Source organism: Solanum pennellii, chromosome 9 (assembly GCF_001406875.1).
Source record: "Solanum pennellii chromosome 9, SPENNV200".
NCBI lineage: Eukaryota > Viridiplantae > Streptophyta > Magnoliopsida > Solanales > Solanaceae > Solanum > Solanum pennellii.
Genome location: NC_028645.1, coordinates 35,306,681 through 35,314,369, shown reverse-complemented (window position 1 = coordinate 35,314,369; position 7,689 = coordinate 35,306,681).

The following is a 7,689-nucleotide window of genomic DNA, read 5'->3' as shown; positions in this document are numbered from 1 at the left end:
TGTCAAATTCTGCAATACAAAAGGTCCAACTAATAATATAAGATATTCTTTTTTGAATAAAGTATTTACATAGTTTTATGTTCTCTGGGAGAGAAGATATGTCTTGATCTAGTTGGAACGAATTGAATTTGTCCGCAATGTTTTTTGGGTAGAACTTGCATGTTTCCGCCAAAACTGTTCCACCATTCATAAAACGACCTTGGGATGACTTTCTTGGTCACTTCTGGGCTATATTTGACAAACCATGTGTGAGTAGTTGGTCTAAGATATAAGAAGTTGAACCAGGCTGATCTGTAGTCATGCCAATTGAATGTTTGAGGTCTGTGTTCCCTAGATAAGTTAATAGGTGTATGCAAGTGATCTACCTGCCACTCAAAAGGAGATAAAATTTTCTTGATAGTCACTTTAGAGTAAGTGATACTATCAGGGTCAGAGCTATCATTAAGTTTATGCTCAACCTCAATTAAGCCTGTATCAACAAGGATAAATTCAAAGTATTTTCTAGTTTTTAGTGGATTATCAGTATCCACATAATTTCTATTAGAAAAAAGAGGTTTAACAAGATGCTTTACCTCAAAATTTTCATATTCTTTGTCAAGGGCTAAAATTGGGGAGACCTGCAAAGAGATGATTACAAAGCTTTCTCGTACCTTTATAGTTGTTTTATCTGTAGTAGAAGCAGTAGTTGGTGCAACCGCTTCTTTGAAGCTTTCAGGAGCTTTCATTATGTAAGAATCTTTGGTTTGAGGGGAGGAATATCTGGGTATTCCTGTTGGTGAGTGTTAACAGGGTTCAGCAACTTGTTTAAAAGGTTTATTAGAGCTCGGAGGCAAAAGAAGAAAAGGAGTTATTGAAAAGGCTGGGTTAATGGGTGGCAGGCTTGCTAAAGGTGAGAATTTGTTTTGGTCACTCGAAGATGGCCTGATAGCAAAGGGTTTTGCTGAAGGTTTTCCTTCAGGACTTTTCCCTTTGTTTTAGAAAGGGCTTCCTGTTATGGCTCTTGAAGAGGGCCTCATTTTGATTTTCCCTGCAAGAATTCAAGAGTTAGAAAGTCTGGCAACGAATTATTTTCGCCTTTAATAAACTCAATTTGGAAATCAAAACTAGATAATAAGGCTTGCCACCTAGAAAAAATTTGTTTAGAAACAATATTCTTAACATCCTTTTGGAGGATCTCTTTAGCAGATTTGCAATCTACTCTAAGCAGAAATTCTTTATTAACCAAGTCATCTTGGAACATGGTTATACAGAGAACGATAGAAAGGATCTCCTTTTTGACCGTGCTATAATTTTTTTGGACGGAATTCCAGATTCCTGAAGAATAACGGACTAATTGTTCAGGTGAACCGGGGCTTTTCCTTTGCTTAAGGATTCCACCGTATCCGATGTCAGATGCATCAGTCTCAACGATCATGAAGAATTCAGGGTTGGAATACCCAAACAAGGAAGGTTTTTAACCATATCTTTAAGGAGGATAACTGCCTTGGTTTGTTCATCATTCCATGGTGAAGGATTTTTCTTTAACCTTTCAAACAGAGGCTTACAGATATGCCGAACTTTTGGAATGAAGTCAGCTACGTAGTTGGTACTTCCAAGAAATCTCTGCAACTGAGTTTTATCCAATATGACATTGGGGAATTTATCAGAAAACTCAATAGATCTGCAAATGGGTTTGTAGGTGCCTTGATAAAGATCATGCCCTAAAAATCTGATTTTTGTTTGAAATAATTTTATTTTCTTAGCACTAATGACCAAACCATTGTGCTTAATGATTTTGAATAAAATATTTAAATGTTTAAAATGAGAATCAATGTCTTCGGAAAAGATTAAAACATCATCAATATAAACAATTGAAAAATGACTAATATGATTGAAAATAGAATTCATAATATTTTGAAATTCTGAAGGGATATTTTTGATCCCAAAAGGCATAACATTCCATTCATATTGTCCAAACGGGACATTGAAAGTTGTTTTATATTTATCTTTTTCGGCAATTTGAATTTGCCAAAACTCCTATTTTAAATCAAACCTTCTATAAATATTTGATTTAAAGTTCTTTTTAAAAGATCCCTTTTGTTAGGAATCGGGTAACGAATCCATCTTAAAACAGAGTTTAAAGGTTTATAATTAATCACCAATCTAGGTGCACCTCGTTCATGTTCAGCTGCATTGTTAACGTAAAATGCTGAACAACTCCAGGGTAATTTAGAAGGGCGAATAATTATATTATTAAAAAGGGTATGAATTTCACTTTTACAGATTTTCCATTAATTCATGGTTCATCTGAATAGGTCTAGCTTTCGTGGAGATAGCCTTTTCATCAAAATCATCAATGTATGGTAAATCAATAACATGAGATTTTCTATCCTAAAAAGTGTTTGGAAATTCTGAGCAAATTTCTTTTTCAAATCTCCTTTGAAGATTGGTAATTTTAGTAACCATCTCGGGGGTTTTAAAAATTTGCTCAATTTTTTTAATTTTAATATCATCTTTCAAAAAACTAATTTGGTTGATTTTGAAGGCAGTTTGTTGATGTAAAAATTTACTTTCTTCAATAGAAAGTGTCTTGATAAATGGGAAGGAAATTTGTTTCCCTAAAATTTTTGTTTTGATCGAATCAAAATCTGAAATATAAGGTTTAATTTGGGTAATGAAAGGTATACCCAAAATAATTTCCTCATTAATGTTTTTTGTTATAACAAAATCAATAGCAAGGCAGATACCGTTATTGCAAATATGAGCATGAGAAAGCTTATAATTTAGACAGATACGCTCACCAGTCGCACTGTATAATTTAGTAGTTCCTTTCTGGAGGTACTTGGTAGGGATGAGTCCTTTAACAATGCTATTGCGATCTGCACTACTGTCCAACAACGCAATTTTTTAAGTACAAAAGTAGAATTAACGACAAGTTTAATCATAATGTGTGAACTCTGAGGTCTCACTTTAGTGATCATAATAATACCTGCATTATTGATACCTTTAGGGGATGAAGGGGCTGATTGATCGGAAGATTCTTCATCTTCTGATGCAGCAATCTCTTTCCCTTTGAGAGATACATCATTGTCTTTAAGAAATTGATTTGCTAGGGCATCAATTTCAACTTTGTGAAGTCTGGATTTTACTTCACGAACTTCTTCTTTGAGAAGTTTTACCTCTGCTCTAAGATCACTGATAGAGGGTTCTTCCTTTTTATCAGTATATCTTTGCATGATTTGTTTCATGCTGAAAGGAGTTACGTTCCTTGTAATCTATTTATCCTTTTGCTTTAAGACAAGCTTTTGGAGTTCAAGGAGATAGCTTCTTCGTGCTTCATCATATTAGTTGTGCTCGATGGTGGAAAAAAGAATCTCTGCAGAGTCTTCAAAGAGAACTCTAGTTGATTGATTGCCACAATGACAAACTGCTCCTTCACAGTTGCATCCGTGATTACTGCTATCTGAATCATCCTGAGCAATATTGAGGAACCCTTCATCCTCAGTTCCGCTTTCTTCTCCTGAAGATAATTCTGATTCAGATTCTTCTTCATTGAGAATGGTTAGAAACTTTTCTTTAGTTTCTTCGTCTATTTGAAGAAGATTGATTTTCTTTCTTTTCTTCTTGTTTCTTGGACAATCAGGAGACTTGTGTCCTGACTTTCCACAAGTCCAACATTCATCAGAAGTTTTGTGAGAAGCCCTTTTGCTTCTCTTACCCTTAGATGTTCGTTTTCCCTTAGAGGACTTCTTTTCAGGAGACGATTTTCTTGATCGTTCAAACTTGGGAAGTTTATTAGCAGAAGGTGGTTTCAGACTAGGGAATCCAATGTCTTGACAAAAACTTCCAAGCTCGTTACTCGAAAATTTTTGATCTTTCTTAAGATGTTCCTTTAACTTAAGGTTTGTACATAGCTCCATGGCTACGAAGTGAATTAAGCTGGTAAGATCTCCATAAGTCATTTCTGAATATGGGATCTTTCATTCACATCGATCCCTTATCTTAGATCGGACCTTTTCTGCAATGTGAGGAGGTAAACCACTAAGGAATCTTTCTTTCCAATAATCATTGTTACAGTCATCTCTTAGCATGACCTTAGTTATAAACATATCTTTATACCACCTGAAATCAGTTAATTTCTTGCAGTATAGATTGTTTAATATTTCCAAACTTCTGTCTTGGAAAAGTCGTGGTTCCCCCACGAAATGCTCTGCTATGCTATAGATAAGGGTGGCTGTAGCATCCTCTACTACCTCTAAAGTAGTAGTAGTATGTTCTCCTTCAACCTTAACAACATTCTTGCTTGCAACAGCATCAAGAATATCATTTCTGTTAAGTTATGTGAGATAATTGTCCCACCAATTTCTTAAAGTACCTGTGAAACCTGTAACTATCTTATTAGATGCCTGCTCATCGGTGCTTCCTTTCCACTTATAGGCTGTAACATTCATTCCCATTTCATGGAGTTTGTTATAGATTTGGACATCAGCCATTCCATCTATGTTCCATTCTGTTATACCAGTACCATCTGCAACACCTTGTGGATGCATATGATTTTCTTCAAACTGGATGTCTGGAAAAGAAGGTCTGGGATAAAAGTTCTTGGAATGTGGGAGCCTCTCTTTAATGGCTCCTAGTTTATCTCCTTGGGAGATCTTAATTCTTTTAATTTGCTCACTAATCCTTTCAAGGATTTCCGGGGAATTACTAAACTCAGAGGTTGGTTTGGGAAATCCTCTGGGGAAAATTTATGGATTTTAAATATAGGATTGGTCTCTAGATTGAAACCTGATTTGGAAGAACTAGGTTTGTTACCAATATGACTGGTACCGCTGTAATTATACTTTGATTCCCCAATTTGTTTTGATACAACATGAAGAACTTGGTTAGTATAATTATTCTGTTCAAAGACTTTGTTTATATCTTCAACAGTAACAATTTCCTTTTCTTTGTGTACTGAGGGTTTTTTGAAAGGAGCTGCCTTAAGGACATCCTTTCTGTAAGGGATATTCAAACCTTCAAGAGGTAGAGTAACACTTTCGACAACCTTATTTTTGGTGTGCCACCTATTAATCAGGACTTGAAGCGATGAACTGTTTTCACTGATTTGTCCTGTGGCTTCAAACCAATTGAAGAATTCAATTTCCATTTTGAATCTCTTCATATCTTTGAACCATTTGTCTTTGAATAATACCCTTTGTTCTTTTGTATATGTATCTACATACCAAGCTTTCTTTAAAGCATGCTTTGGGCTAACCCACCATTTATTGATCCTTTTTAAGTCAGGAGTAAACTTGTCGACTGAATTAATGGTTCCAATAGAATCTTTCTTCTTGTGAGAAGGATCTTTCATTTCGCTAGGAGCAGGGCTACCTGCAAAAGAAGATTCATAAAAAACCTTTGGGATGGTTTGGGTGAAGTCTACCCCACGAAACTTACCATGCTGTTCTAAAACCTCCGTGGTTTCATACAGATGTTCATCTCCCTCCTGGGTCTTTGAAGTAGAAGGTCTAGAAATAGACATTCTCTTGCTGGAAGACTCTAGATAGAAAGAATTAGATCTGATAAATTTTAAGTTAAAAGATCCATCAGAAAATTGAAGGATACTTTCTATGGAAGATCTAGAGGGTTGAATGGGAAGAGGGTCAGTAATGGACTCAAACTTCCAACTTTCATCGGAAAGGATTTCATCCCACTTTAACATTCTAGGAACAAAAGTAGTGCTAGGCTCTTGGTTTGATTCCATTAGCATAGTAACACCATTGGGATTAGAGTTAATTGCCTTTGGGGCAATAGTGGTCTTCATCAGCTTGTAATATACCCGATATATTACAGCTAAGTCTCTGGTTCCTAATTTGCTGTTCATATTTTTGTTTTTGACATTGAGGGTCAAAGTGTCAAGAATATTGGGGTCCTCAATTTCTATCGAAAAATTGGGATAACAGTTGAAATAAAAAGGCCCTTGAGCAAGGTTACTTTCTAAGATTCCTAAAAGAGGATCTTCAACATTGAGAAGTCTAGCATCCCTAAGCATTAAACAAATAGGAATATTAAGACCTTTACGGAATAAAGGTTTAACAGCAACCTGTACAAGACCAATATGAAGAAATTTAAATTCCTTCTTATACCTGTCAATGTCAGCAGCAATAAGCAATTAAATAGTCTCTAAAGAGTTATTAATAGCAGAAGTAGATTCACAAGTTTTTATATTAAAAATTTTGAATAAACTGAAATTACCTATCCGATAAATTTTATTAACGGGTTCTTTAGGAATAGACCAATTTTGCAAACGCATATCTTCTTTAGATATAGAACAATTAACAGAGTTAACAATATTATTGTTATTCATGATAGTAAAACAGTTGTCTTTAGGCATGGAAGAAACTCATAGATAAAATAATAGAAATAATTTTAGTAAAGATTATCTGACTGATGAAAGATTAAATGATTCTTTTAAAACCCTTTAAAATAATTATTACTTAGATGATATGGACTATTAATAATAAATTCAAACAATTAAGTAAGCGATAGTTTCGATTATTATCACGCCTGTTGGATGTAACATGTCTTTGGCAAGTCTTATTGTAGAACGGATCACCATAAGATCGGCTGCCTGCCCCTCCTGGGTCTTACTGGACTTACAAAGATCTCCCAAAAGGCTACCCAAATTTTTAAGCCGGAGATTAATCGGCATACTCAGAATTATGCAGAGACAAAACCTAAACATGATAATGTGAAACAAAGCTTTAAAATTGTTTTAATTAAAGTTAAAAGAGTCCATATTATACTAAGTAAGATTATTTCGAAAGATAATATAGAATCAAATAATAATTCATTAATCAGATAAACTAAATTAAAACTATTTTATCATCTTGTCATAAGTTTCCTACCAGCCAAGACAACAATAGATTTAGCTATTCATGCTAACAATGGGTGGCATCAACATGGCTCTGAGAAGGAAATTCCTCATAATGTGATTTTTAGCCTTATGTGTGGTAATTTAAGTTTTGGATTGCCTTGTGTAAATGATAAGATTGTTTTTATTATGTTTAGTTGTTGGTTGGTCTGAATGTCTAGAGTCTATTCCTTCCTTCAATATATTTTACTGTCATTCGGGGAAGAATGTTCCTAAGGGGGGGATAATGTAACACTTTGAAAATCCAAGACGTGTTCTAGAGACTAAGTGTCATAAGGCTTAGATACTCTTTTAAAGTCCATTGAATATAAGTCATTTAGGAGGTCTAGAAACCAAAACGTCAAAGAACGTCCATGACGTTGATACGCTCAAACTTAATTCTAAAATAAGAAGTAAAGCGGTCGTGTCAAGTAAATAACCCAACTAGTGAGATTGGGATCGTTCCCAAGAGGAAAATAGTTTATACTCAACTTTAACCTATTATTACTATTGTTCGGTCAATTACTTCCTTGGAAAGCAAAAACAATAAAAGGGGGGTTTCTATTTCTAAATGAATGAAAATAACTAACAAAAATGAAAGAGACACTTAACAGCTTTGAAAGTTGGATTTTAATCAATTAATCAAAGTAACTAGGGTTTACGTGTTCCCCACATGTTCATAACTTGGTAATTCTAACTATAACAATTCTTTCCTAGTATCTTGCATGCAAAGTGATAAGTTATGTATTTCTAAATCCTTGGTCCGGCATCTAGAAAATCTCACTCCGCACCTTGGTCCGGCTACGTGTGTTGCT